This window comes from Parasteatoda tepidariorum, chromosome 6 (assembly GCF_982258835.1).
Source record: "Parasteatoda tepidariorum strain Cologne lab strain chromosome 6, Ptep-v5.0, whole genome shotgun sequence".
NCBI classification, from domain to species: domain Eukaryota; kingdom Metazoa; phylum Arthropoda; class Arachnida; order Araneae; family Theridiidae; genus Parasteatoda; species Parasteatoda tepidariorum.
In genome coordinates, this window is record NC_141760.1 from 57659519 (window position 1) to 57686658 (window position 27140).

At 26.5% G+C, this 27140-nt stretch overlaps 1 long non-coding RNA gene across 1 annotated transcript in view; it reads left to right on the top strand.

Annotated features, from left to right (window-relative positions):
• The window catches only part of LOC147808058 (uncharacterized), a 38967-nt gene extending 24642 nt beyond the window's left edge, over positions 1-14325 (top strand). The window contains exon 3 of the long non-coding RNA XR_015434917.1: positions 13072-14325. This is a non-coding gene — a long non-coding RNA (uncharacterized LOC147808058). The remainder of the gene's footprint in view (positions 1-13071) is intronic.
• Positions 14326-27140: the final 12815 nt, after the last annotated feature.

The following is a 27140-nucleotide window of genomic DNA, read 5'->3' on the forward strand; positions in this document are numbered from 1 at the left end:
ATGAGTTTCGTCAATTTCTAACGCGGTTAAAAATAAACTAGAAAAAAAAGTAGCTTTATTATAAAAGTACTTCAAGTCCTTTACTCCTTGCATTAAAATTTAAATCAACTGATACACGAGCACATTTATGCCATTATAGGTAATTAAGTATTTACGGCTCAACTTATATTACGTCAAAGATAAAACCTTATTTTTCGATAATTTGCTTCTTCGGTAAATTTATACAGCAGAATAATTTTCAAAATGTTTTAAAAAAAGAGCGGTTTCAATGCTTCCATTTAAATAGAAACGAATTAATCTATATTTTATACAGTGCTAGAAAATTTATTTTAAAGGTAATTTATTGTTATCTATTACGTTTAAAAGTTTAATTCAACTATTTCATTACTTAAATTAAGTTTCAAATATTTAAAGATTCATCTCAAAATATAGCGTTCATATAGGGTGTTCAACAATAAGTAATTTCAAAAGAAGACAAGTGTTTAATGAAACTTTGCGCTTTTATTGATTCATAAACCGTACAATACAGAGGTTTTTGTACTGAAAAACATATCGATAGCGAAGATGAACGTTGCTCTCACAAACACACACATTACCCACGTTTTTGCAAATTGGAATTTTCTGCTCACAATTTTTCATAGATGTGCCTGAGTTGCATTGATAAGCCCCGCTATTTCATCTTTAGAAAAATGGGTTTGTGAAAATAAAACTTTTATTTTAGGGAAAAACTCAAAAAGAAAAAATCCAATTGCATGAAATCGCATGATCTGGTCGTTTAATTATGGTAACAAAAATTGGAAATCGCATGACATAAAAAAACACAAATGAACTCAAAGCATTGCTGGACTAGAAAATGAAAAAATTGAATTCCCTTTTAATTAACTCTGAACTTCAACTGTCGTCCTTTTTTTATCTAACATTTTCACAAAAAACCTCCATCCGTTTTTGACTAATCATCAAATAATAGCCATTAGTCTAAATTATAGTCGTCATAGCTTGATAAACTCACTATAAGCCACATAGAGCAGCTTTGGCTCAGAGAGTGAAGCACCCGCCTCCTAATGTTTTGATCCAGGTTTGAATTCCAACAATGGCTGGTTGATACGTATACTGTTCTTGTTCGCCTCAACCACAGTGATAACGTGAAATACCATCAGTAATCGGATCGTGAGTTGAAATCCCCTTTCCATTCGGGATAACTGAGTTAGATTCTCATGATTTTCCTCGCCATAAGACAAACGCAATTGCAAGCTAGTTACACAGAAAAAAACATTCACATTCCCAATGCTTGATCCAGGAGGTACTTTGTCTTTTGTATTATATTCATAAGCGCAAAGGCTCCGCAGTTGGACATTGATAACCCAAACCTGGATGGGCTGTTTAAAGCTGGTTATAAAATAAAATAAAATACATTATATGGTATGCCCTTAAAACATTTGTCACCAAAGATTTTATGCATTCGTTTCCTGTTTAATGCTTTATTCTTGACCAAAACCGATTGAAAAAAATTTTCTTTAAAAAAATTAGCTCGGAAAGTAAGTTTTAAAATTATTCAATAAAAATATTTATTGTTTTTATTATTATTTATTTTCAGTTTTGTTATTTTATTCGTCCTACTTAAACCATTCTTCTATTTAATTATTCGTTATGAAACAAACAAAAAAATTGGAATTTTATTAAAAATAAAATTTTATGTAAAACTTTTTAAATGAATATAAAATAAATTGCGATTTACATTAATTCATCAAATTTAATTAAATTGAATAATACTATGTTTTTAAATCAATCTATACATTAAACTTATTGATGTCTTAGACACTGATTGATTCAGTTCGAAAAGAGATTATCGAAAAATGTAGTATTTCGTTTTTCCAAACTTAAAATTTTTGCAAAATGTATTATATATTTCAAAATATATTAATAAAAGGAATTTACTTCGATGAAATTTCAAATCGCGTTTGACATTATGGACTTCAAACAGAAAGTCAGTACTTAATTCACATCCTTTACTACCTTCATAATTAGAAAGAGTTTGCCTTATCCTGCAAAATGTCTTATTATGAGTAAAGGTTACCTTGGTCATTATCAAAGTTTTGTATGCGATGAAGTGATATGCCGTACTAAAACATAATGGAATGGTCTTTAATTATTCCCCCGCAAGCAATCTTTGTGCTAATTATATGATAGGCAAATTAGTAAGATGCTATAAAATTTTCCATTTAAATTTACATAGTGGAAACTTCTTCACTTACTGACAAGATAATAATAGGTAAGGGAAGGAATTTCAATTGTTATGATGAAAATCATGAATATGGAACTAAATTTATGGCTCATTAGATAATTTTTTGTACTTTTGTTTAAGTAGGGTAGCAAAAGATGAACTGTATTACTTTAAAAAATTATTTCGTCGTCAAAAAGTTTCTTAATTTTGTTCATAAATTATATTAAATTAATCACAATATTAATGAATTTAAGTAAAACTTTTAAATTTAAAAAGGTTTTCATTCTTTAATACTATTTAGAAATGCAATGAATAAGTAAAAAAATTCAAAAATAAAAATATTAACTGATGAAATTATATTTTTTATATTTTAAGAATAATTGATTTTGTATACCATTTTTATATTCGTGAAAATAGATTGAAGAATTATTTAAAAATTCTATTTATGTTTGATTTACAATTGTTCATATTAGAAACAATCTAAAATTATAAAGTAAGAATTTGCATCGATTTAACTACAAAACAAACTTATTATACAATTAAGGAAAACCGAAATTGGTGTAAAATATGAAAATGGTTAAGGAAGACAATGTATATATATATATATGTATATATATATATGTATATATATATGTATATATATATATGTATATATATATATGTATATATATATGTATATATATATGTATATATATATATATATGTATATATATATATAAACATATATATATATATATATATATATATATATATATATATATATATATATATATATATATATATATATATATATATATATATATATATATATATATATATATATATATATATATATATATATATATATATATATATATATATATATATATATATATATATATATATATATATATATATATATATATATATATTTATATATATATATATTTATATATATATATACTACAAACATACTGGAAATATTTCTCTTAATCGCTCTCATTATCCCCTATATTTCAACTTTCAAATGACTTACTGAATTTAATTAGATCTAATGTTTCATAATTTCGCATACACTCAAGTTTGACAGTTGAATGAATTCAAGAGAACTTGTTATAATTTTTCATTGTCCAACCATTACAGTTTTGAATTCTGAAACAATAATTTATTCCAAAAATTAATTAAAAAATATACTTTCTTATATTTGTGTCGGTAATGAGCTAGGATAGTTGGAACACTTCCCATCGAGACTAATTGGACTTAAAATGCTCAGATTTCAGTCTCATCTAATTAAAATGGGCATAATTTTTTTTGCAAATGAATAGCTTTGAAGCTCGTTTGAATCCTTGAAAAAGTGAATTATAGGATGCAACCAATTGCAAGGATTTTTTTTTCTTGTTTTTTCATGCCAATTCAGATAAGGTATGGGAACTTAGGAACGATTAAGTGGACCCGAAGAAGGAAACTAAATCAAATTACGAGAAAGATATAATTTGAAGTATTCTCGTTTTCTCTAAAAAGACAGCTGCAATTATGCATCGGTTCACATGAGATTTCCCATTTACGTTTTAGCTGCAAATATGAAAACAAAGCAAAGCAGAAAGAGAATGTGTAGAAAAAAGAATTTGTTTTAAGGTAGCTTATTTTTAATATTAAATAACTGCAACTTTTTCAAATAATAAAGTTCTACTCCATGGCATAAAATTTTTTTGCTTTTAGGAATGTTTTAATTTTATTTATTCAGTTTTTACACTACTGTTTGAAATTATTTCTAATAAAATGAGAAAAACAAATTAATATGACGTTAAATTAAAAGAAGTATCTTCATGCAAGAGAGAAGGAACCCTTATTGCATCTTACCAATCCAATTTGTTTTTTTTTAATCAAGTAATTCCTGACCAGGAAAAACAATGAAAGAGTTTAAGAGTATGACTACTTTAATTTTGAGGTTCTCTATATATTTGTAATAAAACATATTTTTTGGAGTTAAAAAAGTCTCTAGCGTGCTCCCTTTTTGGTGGTGAATACTCAAAATAAATCTAAATGCATATTACACTGTTAAAAGTTTCATTCTAAAATTATGGTAAAATAACTGGCATCTGTCTGTCCATCCGACTAGCCGTAGAGTTTGTGGTAAAGAACATTTTTTTCCTATATGGTTTTGAAACCATTTACAAAAATTACGGTTATAAAACCATGAATGCAAAACTATACGGTTTTTTAACCATTTACAACTAGTATTTTTCAAAAACGTAAAGAAAAAAATTAATTATTCAACTAGACATAGGAATTCGGCTTTTCGTAAGGTATTGGGCATTGGAGAGTGCCGGATACTGGAAATTCTTTATGTATTGAGGGGAACGGAGGAAATATTGTGGAGTCAAAACCAGGACTCGAACTCCAGTTCTGCCGGTCATGAGATTGATAGATAAGACCGCTCAGCTATGATATGTACGAAGTTGCAAAGAATTAAGTAGCTTCATTAGGTGGTTCTAGTTAGTGCGATAAAATTCTGATTGCTTAACCGTATTAGGTGAAAGCAGTTAAGAAACTGTTTTTCACTAAATTAACAGTTTGATAACCATTTTATTTATGGTTATTTTACCGTTTTAATTAAATATGGTTAAATAACCATTCAGTAAATTGTTATTTAACCATTTTTTCCCGGAAATTTCTAACAGTGTAGAGCATGTTTCGTATTTGACAAACATTTCAAATAATTTAAAAAAAATTCATTTAAAAAAGCCGAAGGGGCTTGAAATGTTTCGGAAGCAAAATTTTAAAACCGATTTTTAAAATCTATTTCGAAGTTCAACGTAAAACAGATTTCAACAATATGAAATAGAAATAATCTTAAATAAACTATAAAACAATTTCTCGACTGCATTTCAGATCGAATCAACAAAAATATTGTGTGTGCTATTTTTATTTGTTCTAAGAGCCACAGTTGCAAGTGGTGGTTGCTTCAAAGCATTTTTTTTTCTAGTTTAACCTGTAAGCAACACTCTGTGCTGTCGAACTCCTTTTGACAAGTCTTAAAACTAAGAGAAAACGAATTTCCTAGCCACTGTTGTAGATTTCAGCAACCCATATATTTTTATCTCTTTTATTCAATGTTTCAATCGATGATTATTTTTTGAACACCCAATATTACCAAGTTGAGTGTAAAGTAATAAAAATTAAAAATATTAATTGAAAGAAAATTTTTCAATAAATATTTTTTTAATGAAACAACTCTCGTTCTCAATTTAAAATTATGTTCTAGAATTTCATTTATGAACTGAATGTCTTTATTAGCAAAGAGTGGTTTGGATTCTTTTAAAAAGATTTTTAGCCATCAAGAATTTTATCAGAATAGGAAGCTAGTAAACAGGTAAGTTTTTCCAAAGATAAAAAATAGAGTCTATAAATATTAAGCTTGAAATAAATAGTTGGATATATTTCTGCTCTGCTTTTTGATATATTTCTGCTTTATATTAAAAACACAGCCTTTGAAATTACAAGATTGTTGAGAGCATCGTATAAGTAATTTTACTTTCACAAATTTATTCATTTTTTCACTATTTTTTTTTCTTGTCCAGTTTAAGATGCATTTTTGGAAATCGATTTCTCAGGGTCTATTCAAACAATTTCGCTGATTTGCCATGAAGCAATTATATTCTCAAAAATGATCTAAAAAGTTGTCTAACTTACAATTTACATTTCTCAAATTACCGTTTAAAATAAAATATTGAAAAATAATAAGTATTCATTAATTTCTTTTTCATAGCAAAATATTTGTACAAACGACTTTTATAATTGCATGCAAAAAATTAGTTATAATAAAAAGTTTATAGTAAAACGTTCTCCAGAGATGGCGAAACACGGAAAAAATAAAATTAACATTAAGGGTTCAAACTTTGGACTTCTCTTCCGACCAAGCTCTAGAGACCATATTTCTCAGATTATAGATATCATCATAGATAATACATTAGAAATACACTAGATTTCTGTCTGATTTTCCAACTCATTCAAAATATTCTCTGCTCTAACTTATTAGCATATTTGGGGTAAACTTCCCAAGCCAATAAGATTTAGTCTTAGAACGTGAAGATGCGATCATTAGATCGAACGTTATTCAGTGTGATCCGTTTTTATATTTTGTGCACTGTACGAGCACTTGAAACATTTGAATGTATACGAAATAAAATATATCAAGCAAAGACAGAAAATAAATTGAAATAAAAATATAGAACAAAACACGAAACGGAAACTGTAAAGCTAGTGGAGAATTCAAATGAACTTACCCGTACCGGAATCTTTCAAGAATGATTTAAATATAATTTTTGAAATTCGTAATAGGATTGCCGAATTTCAAAATCTGAAAACAGAAGAGCAAATAGCCCATAGGTATTTAAGCAACATAGCAGATATTTCCTTCTTATAGATAAGAAAGATATTGCTTTATATTAAAAATATTATTATGAAGTTATTATTGATTTAACCTATATATTAGTTTAAAAAAACAATAATTTTACTGTGTTTGTATATTTTTTTTTACTCTCAATAAACTTTCTATAGCACCGGGTGTAATGCAAGACGTATAAAACCCACGTAAAGCATTTTTATAAGTGCTAAAAATATTTTTTATCGGAATATTTTCGATTTAGATATCTTCTTATTTCAAAGACCTGCTCAATTTAGTTTGCCATTGATTTTTTCCTTCCTAACAAACATTTTTCAGACATCTGGTTTATAATAAAAGAAATTTTTATCGAAATCGAAAACAGAAAGATATTATTTCAAAACATATAATTTGTTCTTCAAGGTAAATATTGAGCTCAAGTATTTTATAGTTGCGTTACTGCTTTCTTTCAGTTAAATTTTTTATTGAGCTTAAAATATTTGTTTGAAAGTAAGTTTATAGTTCTTTGATAAAAGTTAAATAGTTTTGTCATAAAAATTTATATCAAAACTTGATTGCGCTCACATGACAAAAAATGTTAGCAACATTCCATTCATTTTTTCCACAGTTGAATTGAAATAGTCCAATAAAAATATATATTCAAAAATAATAAAAACAATGCTGGTAAGTGCTATGATTAATAGATTGTTCCAAGGTAAACGCCATTTAAAATATCTTGTAAATTCATATAAAAACAGATATAATGAAAGAAAACTATATAATTTCGAGTGTTCAAAATTGCAGCTTTTTTTTCTTCCAAAAGATAAAGATCTAAGAAACTCAAGTTTCCTAATCTCAAGTTTCAAATAAATTGAACTACGCTATGAACTAATAGAAAGCACCGAATAATATTCTGAAAAAAAAAATTAAAAGGACCAACAAAAAATCATTTCATGACATAATGAAAATGATTTATGCTAACTTCATAATCAGATGTTTCTCTTAAACATGAACATGATAATATGTTATTAAATAATACTACGATGAGCTACATAGAATAAAATTTTTGCTTCATTCATTCATTATATTTATTCACAACATTTATTGCTTCTTTGTCTTATTTTTATAAAATTATATTTATTACTAATTGTTTCTCTGCTATGGAGGTATCGTTTTGCACTATATGATATCCATACAGAACTGATTGATCTAAACACATTAAGATATATTACATAAGTATTTCATATTTGAAATGTACATTTACGAGAAAGAAAAAAAATATTATTTTATTTAAAACTACTGATAAAATGTTATTTTAGGATTGCTGAATGTTCCTGAAAGAGCAGGAAAGTCTGTTAAATTATATTAATGACATAAATATTTAGTATATCATTCTTAAATGCTAAAATGGTGGTATTATGGCACATATGAATATTTTTATTAAAATTTATTGTTTGATATTACATATCAATTAGATTGAGACAATAATTCCCCATATTAAATTCTCAGAGCTCTTTAAAAATGTTATGAATTCTTTAAGGAAAATTGGATTAGGAATTATTCCCTTATTGTCGAAAATAAAGGATTTTTTAATGGTCGTTTTATTATTAATTCAGTTAAAACGGTCAATTTTTTTATGGACAAAAATGTTTTTCCTTTTGTTGAACACTGCGAGAAATTAATTGAAGAACAATTTCTTCTGGTAATATGCATTTACCTAGCGTTTGTTAATTCTGTTTTAAAAAACTTCAAATCTGAGTCACGTAAATGTTGCGACAAGATTCTACCCTGTAAAATATTCGGATCAAACTACCGTGAAAAGTATCAGTAATCTGAGGGCCAAAACTTTTTAATGTAATTTGATCCGGGATTTCTTACAGGGTAGGGGAGCTAGGGCACATCATCAGAATTAAAAGTGCTTACGGTCCCCATGCCCAGAAATGTCATTGTACGCGGCTGGGAGAGATTCTCCATAATGAACTGTTCCGACGCACATGAAGAAACAGTTCCTAATAAAGAAGTGTCCCTAGTCGCGTACAATGACGTTTGGGGCATGAGATATTTATTTTAATCCTGAAGATATATCCTAAATATCCCAGAATTTTATGTCAACATTTACTTGACACCTATTATGTATGTAACGTTGTTAAACTTGTACATTTAGACAAAAAATGACTGAAAATATTATTAAAAAAAACTGCTACTTAGAAAGAGAAAAAAACTGCTACCTAGAAATCAGATTTGATTTAGAATCCCATGCAAAGGGAAAAAAAATTCAGTGTATTATTTATCAGTGTATTTCTAGTATTAATGATAAGCTTTTCAAATAAAAACAAAAACCAACACTCTCGATTTCATTTTTATATTGTAAGAGTAGCATTAAAAATTATACATAATGCTTACAGTTTACTCTATGATTACTTTAATATAAATATATTTTGCACAGATTTTTGGAGAATTCAATTAATCTTATTCGACCAAACAATTTTGGAAGCGTTCAAAATTTCTATTCTACTTCAATACATTTAAAAAAAAAAAAAAAAAAAAAACAGAAAAACTTTTTGTTATTGAATCTATAAACTCGACATTCCTTAACGCCATTTATCACATCTTAATGGTTGACGGCACGAACACACGTTCTCTTTCAAAACATTTTGCTTTTAAAGTTTAATTTATAAAACTGACACTGATTCAAAAGTATTCATTCCCTTAAAAGTTTTTAAAATTTAATGTTTTTTAAGAAATAGTTAAGTATTAGTAAAATATTTTAACCGCATAATGAAATCAGAAAGTTTACTTTGTATTTACTTTTTTCCCGAAAACTAATATTTTGTGTTGCGTACTATGAACATTTACTGGGAACAATTCATGTATCTTTAGATAAAAATTGAAAAAAAAAATTTATTTACGAATCGTAGAGATTTGCAAAATGTACTTAATCCCTCAAAGCTTTTTATGTTTATTTTTAGAAATAAATACTGTATTACATAAATTGCGTATTGTGAAATAGACTTTTAAACCTAGAAATATAATATTTAAGAAACAGGAAATATTTTTCGTTGTAAATGCTGATCCTTTCCTTTTAAATTGCGCAAAATTAATTTGAAGAAATCTTGAAATAAATAATGAAAGTTAAAAATTTCAATGGATATATATATATATATATATATATATATATATATATATATATATATATGCAAACAACAAAAAGAATAAATACAAGGAAACACAAGGAAAATTAAGAAAAACAATAAGTTTTATTTATTGCGCATAAGCTGCAAGTAAGCAGAACTCATTAGATTAGTTCAAAATGAAGATAAAACAAAGGAAAATTACAGACATATGAAAAAAGTGGGGGGGGGAAGAAAAATAATAATAAAAAAAATAACAAACAACTGGAAAAAAAAAGGATAAAAATTTTTTTAAAAATCCGGAAAATAAAAGATATAATCTTTTCATCAGCCCACATGATTATATCCGCAAAAATGAGTGCTTTCTGATATTGTATCCATGTAACCAAAGCAAAATATTTTAATACAATAGTGTGAGGAGCACTCAAAATTTTTTTTTTACAAACAAATAAAATGGAACACAATAAGTAAAAATAACACGTAAAAACAGAAAGTAAAATAAAATAAAAAGAAAAAACAGAATAAAACAAAATCTATAAGGCGATTATCTATAAGGCAAAATCTATAAGGTACTTACATGAACGAGAAACTTTTTCAAGAATGATTTGAAATATATTTTTGTAACAAGATTGCCAGATTGCCAAATATGAACACAAAAGCGCAAATTGAGCGTAAAAAGAGGAGTTTTGTTTTAAAGTGCCGTTCTTACTGCATTGCTGAAGTGTGTTTGATTTGTTAGTTACCAAGGATGGGCCCGAAATGGATGTGCGCAAGGTAATATTATGCTGGATAATTTAAAGAAGTTGAAAATAAATAATTTCAGAAAATAAATATTTATTTAAGAAAAAAATATAAAATTGAAAAGAGAAGCATGAATTGCCTGTTTTGCACATAATTTTAACCACGGATTTGCCCGAAATGGATTTGCACAAGGAAAAATTATGTAAAATAACAAATAAAATTTTTTTTACCAGGTAATTTTAACACGGATTTGCACATGGAAAAATTGTATAAATTGATAAAGAAATTTTTAGTAAGTAATTTTAGCCACGAATTGACCCTATATAATTTTATATAATTTTTCCATGTGCAAATCCATTTCGGGCATATCCGTGGCTCAAATTATGTGCAAAACAGGCAATTTTTGTTCCTCTTTTCTCTTATATATATATAAAATTATATCGGGTCAATCCGTGGCTAAAATTACTTACTAAAAATTTATTTAATAATTTATACAATTTTTCCCTGTGCCAATCCATTTCGGGCAAATCCGTGCTAAAATTATCTACTAAAAGATTTTTCTTAGTTAATTTACATAATTTTATATAATTTTTCCATATATATAATACTTCTTCCGATAGCGCGATAGAGTATAACGTGTGGCGTAAAAGAAAAACATTTTTTGCTTTATTTATTTGTAGAGAAGAACTGAAATTTAAGAATTCGAACAAAAATTAAAAACATAATTACGTTTTATTATCATAAAATTGTGTTTTCTTACCATGTATTAAATTACATATCACGTAAATAAATCAATTTCATGACAGTTATTTCAAACGTACTATCAAGATATATATAAAAAGAAAATTTGTAAATGGTTGCATTGACTCCAGATAAGAAGCATGAATGTTTTAGAACAGTTCTGCGCGTAATGACTATCCAAGTATTATACCGATTTACGCTTCGTTAACTGCGTGATTCATTACAAAAATATAATGCATAATAAGGAAATTTAAAATAGGCAACTACGTTGCTTCGCAGTTAATATGTAATTAGCAGAGCTAAAATAAAGCAATGAGCGCTTATACACTGTAAGAAATGGATAGTCAAATATTACGTAACTTTCTTCGTTTTTGACGAAACCATATTCTGGTACATGCTGCGATCAAACATTTTGTCAAAGTGACGAAATAACTACCGTCACTTCTTCGAAGAAACAAATTTCGTTAAAAGAATATTTTGTCATACTATTTTCAATACTAGTTTCGTCATTTTAATAAATATACTCCCACAATGCACTATAATGACGTTTTAAGTTGAGAAAACATTTTCGTCCTATATTAGAGAGTTCGCGTTTCGTCATAAATCACATGATTTCGAGGCGAAATGATTCTCAAAACTAACGAAATGCTGCTGCATCATGAAGTAGAATTATTGTCAAAAGTGAGAGTTTTTGATAATACACTATCAAAAATAAAACTCTCACTTTTGACAATAATTGACGTGTATACGTACTCCCTTTTGACGTGTATACGTAAAAAAATATCCAATTTGTAACTTTTAAATAAGGATTTTAATTAGAAACAAAATTATTACTAGATTAGAAAAATATTAAACTGCATTCCCGGTAGGTACAGAGTGAATAAATTATTTAAAAAATTTTTTTACTTTATTAGTAATAGTATTCAGCTTCCCATCGCATTATAAACAAGACCTGAGACTTTGGGAAAGAAAATGTAATTTCTGTTAACCCAGCGGGATAGAAAATTAAGTTTCTAAAGAAAACTTCAATATTCTTAGAAAAGTAATTTTCTGCTTTTGACAATCTTGAATTTGCTAAATTCTATCAACATCTTGGATAAAACCAATCGAAGAAAAAATAATGAATGTAAAATGTTTTTTTACTAGGCTTTGCACAAAATAAAAGTAATTTCAAGTTACTTTTCTGAATAATAAGACGATTATAAACATTATAAGCACTTTTAAATATACTGAGAAGAAAAGTTTGATCAATATTAATAAAATATGGTAAATTTTAATGTATTTCTGGTGCTATGAGAACAAAAAAATCTCTATAATTTTTACTGAAGCAATTTGGTAATGATTTTGGTAAAATTAACAAAAATATGTTTTCATAATATGTGATAAAATTTAGTAAATTTGGCAAAATTTGTTAATTTAGTCATGATACCTTAGCACATCATAAAAACCATTTATTCGTTAAATTTATTTTTCATTTTTTATTTTTATTTTTTACTGAAAGTATTTCAAGAAGTATAATTTCTGAGAGTCAGAATTTTTGATAAACAGTTACTCTATGGACGAAGAAATGATCAAAAAAATGGTTTAAATACCGTAAAATTTTAGTTTTATTAACCATAATTATAGTTTTTTTTAACCAGATGTATCATTACCGTAAAGTACGGTAATTTTCCCAGATCTTTTGTGCTCGTATAACTAGATTGCTTTAAATTAACAAAACAAGTTTAATTAATGCATTTATTATACCAATAATGAAGAAAAGTCTTCCATGTTTCTTTATGTATATATTTAGTTTTATTTATCTTGAACTATTAATTAATTCTGAAATATATATGTGAAGTAGATAAGTTCTAAATTTAGTTTTTCTATTTTAGATATACGCCAGTTCATGCCAGAACACCTTCAACATAATACATGGATCCTCTGTTTGCTGCAGTGAAGTTCAATAATGATTTCAACTTCAATAGAATACCAACTAGACGGCTTTAATTTAAAGTATATTGTTATTGAGCAGCAAACGAATGAAGCAGTATAGATTTTTAAAACAATTTCATTAAAGTGTCTACGTTATTCTAGACAAACTAATTATGTAAATGAAAACTTATACAACAATATCATATTTCAAGATCATGAATAAATACTATTAATTCCTATAGAATTCCATCAAAGACACAAGAGTTCCAGTATAATTGCATTACGCACCATGTCTCCTGTTGAGACTACACGGATAAAAACTAATCCCCCGTTGAGACTAAACGGAAGAACTCTACCTATAGTAAATTTGCCCGTTTTATCTCCTACTACTTTTCCATTAAAATGTAACACGTCCTCTAGCAACATGTATTTTTCTTCGCATCTACCTTAAATCTATTTCCGAGGTTTATAACGATTTCGAGATTCTAGCTAAATACTACAGTTGTCATCGAAATACACCATCAATCAGCTAGTTTTACAAGCAATTGTAATAAACTACACTGCGTGACTATACAGTATCCTATTGCTACTACCATTTACGAATACAAATCTAGATATAATGTTAGTCAAGTTTACTACCGATTAAATTTGATGTAAAACGTAGAGACAAATAACTAGAGGCATCTACATAGATATATTATATGTAGATATGTAAATAGTTCATGTAATTGAACTACATAATGGAAGAAAAACCAGCTCAACTAAAATAAGGTTTATAGTGAAATAACCGGAATGAGTATTTTTAGTTTTTCAAGAATTAAAATCAATATTACGAAAATAATAATACGAAAATTAAAAAAAAAATTCATGGCAGTAAAAGTATGTTACTGTTTTAACCTATTATTTTGCTCATCATTATCACTACGCATTCAGTTTAATAAGAAAACGAAATTGACAAATGTCAATCATCCTAATAATGAAATTCCATTATGATAGATACGTTCATAGATACTTGCTCTTTCTATGACGCTATACTTTTTATCTTTGTGATTTTATACCTTAAACTTTACTTTATAATGTTGTATTTTATTTTACCAGGTAAGTTCTAATATTTAAACAAATGTAGAAACGTACCATATCCCTGTCTAATACAAAGGTTCATTTATCATATTACAAACTTTATAACTATATAGTTATTATTGCAAATTTTTAAAAATGCATATTATTGTATATTTTATAAATTGTCAAATAATTAAAATATTGTCATACTATGAGTTTTTGTATACTTTTTTGAATACTGAAGTTCCGAAAACTTTTCACTGTAAAAAATTCTAAACCTGTACATTTCAATATTAATTTGAAATTGCAAACAGTTCACATATTTTTTCTTAATCACACTATTCTAAATTTCAGTTGTTGAGAAAAGTAACTGTTGTAAGTTTTGTTTTAAAGTCTTTCCCACCAGAGGGCTAAAGCCATGTGTTGCAAAACAATATGAAATAGTAGTCTGCCACTGAAAGCCAGATGTAAAGCATCGGCTTTGATGAAGATAATTTTGTATTTTTAATTCTCTGAAGGGCGCCACCTTAATAATATGGAATTTGTAAAATAAATGTATATATTTTTGATTGTTGATGAAGCCCATCATTTTGTGTTTTCATCAGTGTTCAGAAGCAGAACAACTATAAGTTTTTTATTTTATCACAAAAAAATAAAATGTATAAAAAACAAAGAAAAGAGTAAGAAAATGAGTATAGTCATGGAAAAAGTTAAAATTATAATATAGTATTTGTCAGTTAAAATAAAACTTTTTGTTTAAGTCATTGCTAACAATTCAAATTTCTCCGAGGTAATTCTGAAGTATAGATTAAGGTAGTATTGTTAAGTTGAAACACAATATTTTTAGTTTTGATGTCAACAATACAATTCAATTTTTCACAAAAACGATTGTTTCCATTGTTAAGTTCAATGTCAACAATTCAAATTTTTCTGAGGCAACTCTTAACCTCTAAATATTATTTTTTTTTATGTACACATTTCTAAATGTCAGTATTCAACCACAAAACAACTTGAAGTCCTCAAATTTAGCATGAAGTAGTAAAATGTAATGAAAGAGGGTCATAGCAATAATGAAAGTAGAAGTAAAGTTAGTACTGTAAAATTAAAACAATATTTTTAACCAAGTTCTTCAAGAAGCAGTTGTAGAAATAGGTTGTTTATTTAAAACTTTTTATGGAATTTCTTTAGGAACACAATTGTTAATTTGGGCATTTGGCGATACAACACTTTTAGAATTGAAGGATTTGTTACGTCAAGCGCTCAGGTATCATAATTTTGATCTAGTTGCTCTTCTATGTCATTTTGATTTATGTTGCTAAGTTAACTTTCAAAAAATTCTATGGCTGGTAACAGCATTTTCATTTTTTAAGTTGTTCATTTTTATTTATTTTAGAATTCGTTCCCTTTTTAGCGAAATGTTTTTTAACCAAACAGAATTCTTTGCCGACTGTTTTCTCTATGAATGAAGAAAATAAAGTAAATATTTAACTGTTGTGAAAAGAATCTTATTTAGTTGTACAAAGTACTTCAGCCAAAATTTGGGAGCCACGTAAGAGAATTATATATATTAGATCAGAAACACATCATTAAAAGGCAGAATGCTTTGGTGTTTTCAAAACAAAGCAAACGCTGCCACGGGCGGAAAAGAAATACAGAATTTTTTTGTTATTTTCGTCAATGTCTTAAATAAAAATATTATTTAAAAAGATATGTATTTTATAAGATTTTTTCATTGTATTAAGAAAATTATCCAATTACGATTCCGTAATTTATTTTTTACTTCAACATAAAAAAATTCATTTAAAATACCTTCTCTATATGAAAATTTAGAGTCGACTAAATTAAAACACAATGCACATTATATGCATAAAACATTAAAAAGTTTCATCTAAAGCTATATTTCATCAATGGAAGGCGTTTATTTGAATATTTGACTGAAGGGAGCTTTCATACTTGGAAAAGAAGCTATAGAAAAAATATTTTAAGCCCGAATTTTAATGATTTTAAGCAATTACTTAAAATGCTCTTCCACTAACACTTTAATTTTCTAATACTTTATTTGACTCTCAAAAATAAACTGCATTGCTAAAATTAATAAAACGTTTTAGCACAGCAAAAAACCCATAAGTTCAAATTTACTCTCTCATGTATACATTCAAATCAGAGCAAAAGTAAGAGAAAAATTGCAAAAAAGTATTATTTTGAATTATTTGACTGAGAGAAAAATATTTTTGCAGAATTTATTCAAGATATTAGAAATATTATATATCAAGATTTTCAATGCTTTAAAATTTTTATATTACGTATTAAATTTCATATATACGTACTCAATATAAATAAGTTATAGTACTATCAGTATGTATTTTAACCTATTATATATGAATATGTTACATATTAAGAGTAGTGCGTATATTTTATAGTAATTTTTTTTATCAACTACGAATTTTATTTTTTTATGATCACTTACATATTAAGTTGAGTTAACGTTTGAAAGTTAACATAGTTGTAAAATAGTAGAAAGCAATAAATTTAATTAAAATTAATTAAAAATTTTCTAACAATATAAATTGCTCATTTTATATTATCACTCGTTTTTATTAAGTTAAAATAAAACATTTACGAAACATTAAAAAATATTATTTTCCAAATTCATTTATTAAAAAAAATATAATTTTATGGAATATTTTCAAAGAATTAAAATTATACTATTAAATGCATGTTTTTCCGAAGACTTAGAAATTTCAACAGTATTTCTTTTTAATATTTACACGAAGAAGTTCATTTTTTGGGGCTCACCTTATATGCTAAAGTAGAGGCGTCGAAGTTAAAATGTCATCCTAACAGTAGAATCGGTTTACCGTTGCGTAATATGATTGGAAGAACGGCGCAAGCATTTTTGCGCTTCGACGATTCCGGAAATGAGTATTTTCGGGAGTTGCTATTAGAAAGTCACTCTGGTTTCAGCTAACTACTCAAAAAGGTAACGCGAGGTTATTTTGAAAGTCAAATTAAAGCTTCATCGTCACTTGGAAAAGACTTTTGAGGAATTTGGAATGCTAATTGAAACGTAAAAGTAAAAATATCTTATTGCGATTAATGAATTGGAGTATTTATCTACAAAATATGTACAATTTTGAATACCATGACGCTATAAGATCCGCGTTGTTTTTAAAAATTAAAACACTTAAAAAAATATTAAATTTTTTAGTGCAGCTGTTTTTGGGTATTTTACTGGTAAAAATTATATGTTCTACTAATAAAGCATTTAAAATATCGTTATAAAATTGCATTAAATATTTTCTACAGACATTAAGTGATAAACAGTTTGTGGTAAAAATCATTATGAATAAGCATAAGTAAAAATCACGCTTAATTAAAATTATTAATCCCTTTTAACATTTAAAAAGCAATATTTATGAAGCATTTTCACACTACATAGTCACAATTATCATTTTTCATTAGAAAACATACATAAATTTTATTATCAAAAGCTTTTTTTTAACGGAGTATGCAACTTTTGATAAGGTGTATGCAACTTTTAAAAATTGGAAAAAATGATCTATCATTAGGATTCGTTTTAAAAAATATTTTATTTGTCTATATATGAACCTGAACTTTTATCATATTGCTACGAATCATTCTTGAAAGTGTCCGTTAATAAAGTGAGGAAGAAGGAGAAAGTAAAATATACGAATCAGAAAAGCTGACCGAATTCATACTTAGAAAAAGATTCCTGTAAAATTACCGTACTGTAAGGTAATGCATTTCTGATAAAAGAAGAAAAAAACAACTTTCAGATTGAGAAAAACCGAAGTATTTGGTATTTAAACAACCATTCATTTGATAATTTTTCCGTTCCAGTTGTAGCTGTTTACCGGAAGTTCTGGCTTTCGAAATTATAGTTCTTACTACCACGCATTTAAGAAAAAATATCAATACAATATAAAACAATACAAACAATCAATACAATGCAAACTAATACGAATCTAAAAAGTATATTTATTTAACTGGATAAATGGTTTTCATGACATGTCCTAAGGTATCGTGGTAAAATTACCTAATTTTACAGCATTTACCACATTTTATTGCACATCATTAAATCACATACTATTATTAATTTTACAGACATCATTACCAACACACCTCCATAAAAATTACCGAGACTTTTAATGCTTCCATAAAGGCAGAAACTTGGTAAATTTTACCATATTCTGGTAATTTTTGCATAATCTCTGTGAATAAATCACTAAATCAACAAAAAAAATCAAGCGTGTGGACCATTATCCAGTGCGATGACGAATTAGGTTGCAGATAAAAAAAGGGATTCTTTTCAATATCCCCCTCCAAAAAAACCCCTCTGAAACCCTAAATGGGATACGAAATGAATACATAATCGTGTGCTCTTTAAAATTTTGATATGATGTATTATTTCTTTAGAAAAAAAGGAGAGAGTACGAATCAGTTTTGTTTTTGGAATCGATAGAGAGAGAATCAAATCTGAATCTACACAGTTTGGTAACTCGTAACTATGCTCATGGTAAGTTCGCAAATGGGATCTTTTCTATCGCTAGGAATCAGAATGAAGTAAATTTGTAAAAAAAATATAACGGCAGAGTAAAAAAAAAATGTAAAAAGAAATTGTTAAAGAATGATATTTTAAAGTGTTTTATGCCTTAAAAAGACTAAGACCAATCTACAAGCATTTAATGCTTATAATAAATGATAAACATAATAAAATTTTAAGACATAAAATTACATTTTAAGACTTTTCAACAAGTTTTCTTTATAACGTATTTTTTAAAAAAAAATCTTTATTTCTAAAAAAAATAAAAGCAGTAAAGAAAAAGCTTGATGAAGATTTATTTATTTACAACATATGTATTTAGTTTTTCATACATAAGTTCAGGCCATTTGTGATTAAAACTGTTATTTATTATCTCATTTAATGCAAAAAATATTTAAAAAATATTCTTTATTTGATACAATACATAGAGGAACAGCTATTGAGTCAAGCAATAAAAATAATGCAAGAAAAAAATTAGTATTAAATACGATTGCGTTTAATATTTTCATGAAATTACGATCTTCAAAGGTATCTACATAGAAAGCATAATTTATAATTTGCTTAAATTAAGAACTTATGTCTGTTTCTTGAAGGAAAAACAGAAAATCATTAAGTAATGTTTTGAACAGAAATATTTCCTCTATCTCTCTTTGTAACTTCACGATCAATAAAAGTTCAAAGTAGTTGATGTGAAAATGCTTTTAACTTTACGACGTTGTTTAATTGACATGTGTGGGGCCACTTTTATTATTTCTTAAGTTCAGAAACTTTATAGAACTGCCCAAATTTACTGCTAAAGCATAATAAAAGGTTTTTGTAAACGCTCGAAGGGTATTAAATAATCATTGATAAATAATTAGAGGTAATTAGATTAAGATTTTTAGTGACATTTTAGTGAATTTAAGATAATAAATTTCAAAGCTTTTAGACGTTGATCTTTCTTCTGTATAAGAAAATAAAGCCTTGGATTTTTTCTTGTTAATAGTTTTCCAATCTGCAAAATTTATGGATTCCCAATACTTGTCTTGAACATCTCGTTCATGGTCTTAGCTTCTTATTAATTGTTAAAAGAATGACTAACTGGAATCATTCATCAACCTTTAAATGTTAAAAAGAACTTGGTACCTTCTTCTACTCCAAACACAATTAAAAACAGATATTTAATAAATTCATTCACACTAAAAATGCATGCATATTTTGTTTGATTTACTTTACATTTCATTTCCCCCGAAATCAGAGAAATATTGCACCAAAACTGTAAAATCTGTGATGTAACACCTATCTGAATTTAGTGATGAAAACTAGGTTTTTTTCTCAAGTTTCTCCCGCTTGCTTCCCCACAGAAAACAAGTGATTATAATAAACTAAAATCAATGCATACCTTAATGAGATACTTGCAACTAACGTAGTATGAGTATGTTGATCCTGATCGGCAGTTGAACTGTGCCATACGTATTCGTTATCAACTGTTCTTTCCATTCTATTTCGAGAAAACCGAGCTTGTGAAGTATCATTTCTCTTAAATGACTCATTCTATATTCCTCCACAAAAATTACAATTATTTCACAATATATTTTTTACTTAACACAAAGATAGACACGAAGTCATGTAAAACATGGAACAAAATAATTATGCATTGAAGTTGCCAGGTACACAAAGCAAAAATATACCATATACAAACAGGTAATAAGTCTAAATTAAAGGACGTAGACGAGAAAGAATTATATTTCAACAAATTTGATGCACGGTACGTCTGCGTGCTTTATTGACTTCACTATAATTAACTTTATTACTTATGTGGAGAAACTTAGTTTTACTTTAACACGCCATTCTGCTTACAAACGATCAGCTGGTGCAAACGTCATAGGTCACATGTGTGAGTATTTGTGATCTTCTTCTTCTTGAAGTACCAGTACCCACTTGTTTTAGACTATCCATCACTGCCATGTCTTATGATTAACAGAACTTGTAACCTTATAGCGTAGCATGAAAACGATTTAATTGGTTAAATTATTTTTCAGTTCTGTATTTCTTTAACAAGAGTTTGATCTATAATTTTAAAAATTCAAATTTCCAATAAACACTTAATATTCCAACGAAAATATTTCCAAATTAATGGTTTAAATACTGTATATTTTGGTTTTAATAGCCAAATTATTATTGTAATAATTTTTGACCAGAAATTTCATTACCCTTCTGTACGGTAAGTTTACCAGAGCTCTTTTATCCGTGTGACAAAGTAGAAGAATGTGCAAGTCCATTAAGCCAGTTACATCTTCAAAACAAAATTGACATTCTATTAATTACTAAGACTTATAGGATATTTTTCTTTGCTACTTAGAGCTCCATAAATCCGCATGATTATCTATCTTAATTGCTTTGATGTTTAGATCCTACTTGTCGTAGAGCATGAGGAAAAATCATTTATTTTTCAGGAAAACATAAAAGAGTTGTGGAAGTTAATATTTTTTCTTGTTTCATTCGTTTTTCTTATCCAAATGTATTTTTATTTAAAAAATTACATTTTATTTTAGAAATTGTGTTTATTTTCAAAAATTGCATTAATTTTTTCTTTAAAATATTGTTCTTTAATATACTGTGATGCTAACTCTATTTTCTTACACGAGCAAGCTTGCCAGGCCTTAGAAACTCAGAGTATACTTTCTCATAAGAAAGATGAAAATATTTTCAAGAGCTAAGAAATAATTTTAGGATTCTGAAAATGTTATGCAAATAAATATTGATATTTTACAATATGTCTAAAAATGCATGAATGCTTATGCTAATAATCAAATACGAACATTTAACTGAATAGTTATCACACTGAATATAATATACGCAAACTATATTGGCAATATGTAAAACTTACAGTAGCAGTAATAAATTGTAGAGTAATTACACTTTATTACAATTCACAACAGATGTTAATGCATAGTAATTTACGTTTAGCCTACAAGGTCTAATTACCAGTCTTCTACACGGAGAGAAAAAATGATGGAATCACCGCACTTAATGGTTCTTATATTTCTGGTTAAAAAACAGCATAATTTTGGTTAATAAAACCAAAATATACAGTGTATAAAACATTCATTTGGTAATTTTTCCTTCTGTAACTGTTTACTAAAAGCTATTTTTTTCAAAATTATATTTCTTTACTACTACACTTACAGCAAAAAATACAAAACTGAAAAATAATTTTAACCGAATAAATAGTTTTCATGCCATGTACTCAGGTATCTCGAAAAATTAACAAATTTTACTACCTAATAATATCATCTAATAATATAAAACCAAATTTTATTGTTACTTTTACCAATATCAAACGCTCCGGTAAATATTACAGAGGATTTTGGTGAGCCCATAGAACCAAAATCACAATAAATTTTACAATATTCCAGTAGTTTTTACCATACTTTTTTCTCAGTGTAAGTAAGGGTACTTCAATTCAGTTGCAGTTAATATGGAGTAGTTAAATTCTAACCCGGGGTGGCGTGAACTATGTTTTCGCAGCATACGGGTCTGAAAAGTACGACGTGTATCCTCACTAGTTAAACAAACCTGCCTGTAACAGTCAACTAGTGAGCTAAATAAAATTTCACGCATTTAACATTAGTAACTTTTTTTAAAAAAATGGATAAGAACTTAAAGTTTTAAGGCTAATTTCATCTTAAAGAATCATTTATTAGTTGATGTATAGTTGAGAGCAATTTCACACGATATATATATATATATATATATATATATATATATATATATATATATATATATATATATATATATATATATATATATATATATATATATATATATATATATATATTTCTATATATTTCTATATATATATATATATATATATATATATATATATATATATATATATATATATATATATATATATATATATATATATATATATTTCTATATATATATATATATATATATATATATATATATATATATATATATATATATATATATATATATATATATTTCTATATATTTCTATATATATATATATATATATATATATATATATATATATATATATATATATATATATATATATATATATATATGTATATATATATATATATATATATATATATATATATATATATATATATATATATATATATATATATATATATATATATATATATATATATATATATATATATATATATATATATATATATATATATATATATATATATATATATATAGAAATATAATGTGTAGGTGACGAACCTACATATATGACAAAGCGGGACACAGCTTGAATTTGGAAGTCCTTTCTAATGAATGAACTGTTTTTGATTAATAAATTGTTTTATCAAAAAGAGTACATCCATATTATTCCTTCGTATTCAATAAGTTTAACTTATTTTTTGAAATATTCTGCACCAGATAATAATTATGGTTGTATTTTTTAATACACATTATATTTCATTTTTAATTTCCATTTCATTCTTAATTTGATAAACAAGCTGTTTATAAACTGAGAATAATTTTAACCAATAATGTCGTAATTAAAATAACGTTTGATAATAATTGATTCTTTATTTAATTGAAAAATCAAGATTTTGTGATGTCATGAAGGGAAACGTCCATGCAATATCGTTACTTGCCAAACTGCTAAAAGGAGCAAAGTATATTACATTTGCTTATTTTAGTTTAAGACTAAAAACCCCCAATTACTATCAGTTTAATAATAGACGATAACGCCACAAAAATTTTAACTTAAAAGGAATAAAAGCACTTCTTCTTCCATTGCAAAATTCTGGAAAGTGTAAAGAAATTTATAAACTTCTTTTTTTAAATTTTCCAATACCACCTATAAATACATGCAACTTCAGATGATTTTACTTCTGAATAAACCAAATACTTTTAATAAATTATCCTTCATTATTTCCTCCTTCCTTAATCTTACTCCTTTTATTCAGATGATAAACAAAACTAAGGAACCTAACTTGAACAAATATTAGGAATTTAATTATACGACGTCTTTCCATTGTTTAGACACTCAGCTGAAAGGGTCTCCATTAGAAGTTAAAGACCGTTTACAGTACAAAACTGTTTCCACTTAAGAGTCTTATGGCTTCTGTGCATTATTATTATTCTTTCACTAATCTTCGCCCAAGAGAAGAATTTAGATTAGCATGAACATTTGAAAATTACCATTTTAATCTAATTATTGCGAAAAACATAGAAAAATATTCTGAATAAAATTCGACTCAGAGAAAATTCCATATTTAATAATTCTTTGCAAAAGTGTTTTTAAAAAGTAGAAAAAAATTCGCGTAAAATGAAGTCAAAACATTATATTTTAGCAGCTTTTCCTCATGCAGGTTATTATGCATATTTTGTAAGGTTAGGTAAACATGTATATTTTTGAAGCTTTTTTTTTAATTCTTATACTTTGAAAAAAGTATTATTAAAACAACCTGAACATCATAAAATTTATCGTGTTTCTATTTTCTAGATCTAGGGGAATATCAAGAGGCTCGGTACTTTTCGCTAAGGCTATATGGTAGTTTTTGGAAAAATAAACAATAAAATATGATATATGATACATAGATAAACGCGATAGAATTTTGTTATTTTATAATGATACCTGAAAGCTTGACATAAAAGCCATTTATTCAGTTAAATTTACCTTTTAATTTTTGTAATTTTTACTAAATATGTAGTAATAAGTAATCTATAATTTTGAGAACCTGAATTTCCACTAAACTATTACCATTTGAATAGAGAAGTACCAAATAAATGGTATAAATAACATATATTTTGGTTTCATTAACCAGAATTGTGCTTTCTTAACAGAAATATTACCACTTTATTACACAGTACCATTTTTGCACCAAATTTGTCAATACTCATTTTCAAAATACCATATGAATAGAAAAGTACCAAATGAATGGTTTGAATAACATACATTTTGGTTTCATTTACCAGAATTATTTAGTTTTTTTTACAGAAATATTATTACCACTTTATTACGCAGTACCATTTTCTTCACCAAATTTGTCAATACACATTTACAAAGCAATTATTTGCATAAATCATGAATCATATCATCTGTTTAAGTCCCAATATTGAAGTGAAATTTATCAAACGAAGAAACTAGATTAAGGCTAAATTCTAGATTAATTTTTACGATGTAAAGCGCAAAACTAAATACGAATTGTAAAATTAATCTTATGGATGCAAAAATGCATTAAGATTATTTTGATATAATGAGAAAAATATTAAAATATAGGAGTTTTACTTGTTTGATTGTATTATAATTCGTGTAACATTTTCAAAATCTCCTTCTAAAACTGAAATGAAATTCTTTTGTGTGTATTTTTTGGGGTATTTGGAAAAAAGTATTTCTCTTGGGTGGGAAGTAATAGAAAAATATTTCCTTCAACTTTAATATAAAGTAAACTTGAAGTACTTTCATTCACTTTACAAGCAAAAAAAAATCATTTCAAATAAAGATCACAGAAAATAGGTGAAATACTTTGGGAAACTACTCATCCCAACTGTTTCAAGATTTCCTTCTTTTATTTTGTAAACCACGTTTCCCTAATCTTACAATTCTAAAACTGTTTTGTGTATTCTTTCCATCTGAAGGGTTTCCTTTTGTTTCAATTCGGCACTTTGTGTTGAACGGATACCATGCTGAGTCAGACATTTCTCTGGGTTAAAAAAAGTAAATAAGCTGTTTCTAAAGTATAAAACTTGAGAAAAATTTAGTTTTCTTGAAAGAAAAATAGTTTTTGTTTTAATAAGTAGGCTGGCCTTTTGCTTTTAAAAATTGAAACTCGAGTAAAAGAAAGATGTGGAAAATAATTGGAATGCTAATAATGCATAGATGTAAAAATAAAATTTTATGGTAGTGGCTACAGTAGAAGGTATTTAAACAAAGTAGTTTCTTAGTTTCATGGTTTGTACTTTCTTCGTAGTATTTTGCTTTAAATAACATTTTTTATAATGCTTCTCTACTCTAAGGCATGTTATTTACGGTTCGAAAAAAGTAATTGTTTTATAAACCGTTAATTAAAATTAAACGTTATTTAATTTTTCTACTTAATTTAAATTTTATTAAATTTTAATTAACTGTATTTTGTTATTAAACATTATGAATTTCTGTACTTATTCACTAGTGAGACACCAGAAATGATTGAAACAAGAAGAAAAAATTGGAATAAGACTGTTGTAAGAAATTTAGTTTCAGAAGTTGCAAAAATTGGTATTTTTTTTTTCGATTTTCGCTAAAAAGTTTTTTTCTGCAATGTTTATTTTGTTTATGTGAATTAAATCTAGCAAATGTATAATGTAGTATTTCTTTACTTCCTCAAAATTTAAATGATCAGATGTTGTTTAAAAACTGATACACTGTAAAAAAATTCCGAATCGAACAACGGAAAAAAGTACCGGTACTCAGGTTGCCGGTACTTTTTAACATAAAATCCATTTTTAGCAGAACATGTTGCGGAACAAAAATCTGATAAACGCAATTTTTACAGTAATAATTACCATAAAATCACTGAATCATTTTAATAAAATAAACATTAGTGTGAAAATTACAGAATAATATTTTACTGTAAAAATGGATTTCATGGATGATGCACCCAAAAAACAGGTGCTTTATATCATAATTTGATCCGGATTTTTTGTAGTGTATTTTTACGTTAGTGACAACCGAGAAACGGGTAAAATCAATATTATTACGTTAAGTACCAAGGATACTGGTAATATAACCATAAGAGTGATAATAAATTAGTATTATTCATTGCTCTTGGATCTAAAATAAGTTTTTTAAACATTTACAATTATTTTCTTGGCATTGATTTGTGAATGATAGCAATGGTGGTTAAACATTGTAATTTCGAGGTATGGTTAAAGCACCGGATTTATACCATTTAGCTAACAAATATGGTAATAAAATATGTTATCTAATATTTCTTGGTGTGGTGATGGTGAATCTTGTAATAATAAGTAATAATGCTTCATAAAATAGAAATAATTTTCAAGCAATATATTTTTTAAATTTATGCTTCAAAATCTGCACACAAGAAAATATGTCCTTACCTTTTAAAGATGAGAAAAATGGATCTGGCTGTAATTGTAAAAAAAAAAAAAAAAAAAGACGAAACAATAAAATGAATGAAATTTATTCATTTATTTACCAAGATCAATATATTACGCTCGAATCTATAATAGGCCTGTTAAAAATGTATGGTAAAACGCTCCCTTTTTCTGGCTCTATGGGAGCAAGATAAAGTTCTGTACGGGAGCAACATAATGTTTACCAAGCGCTTTAGTGAAGATTCTGGCAAAATTGACGATAAAATTAGGTTTTATAGTATAAGAAAAAATTTGTGAATTGTAGTGAATTTTGGAAACTTTATAATGATG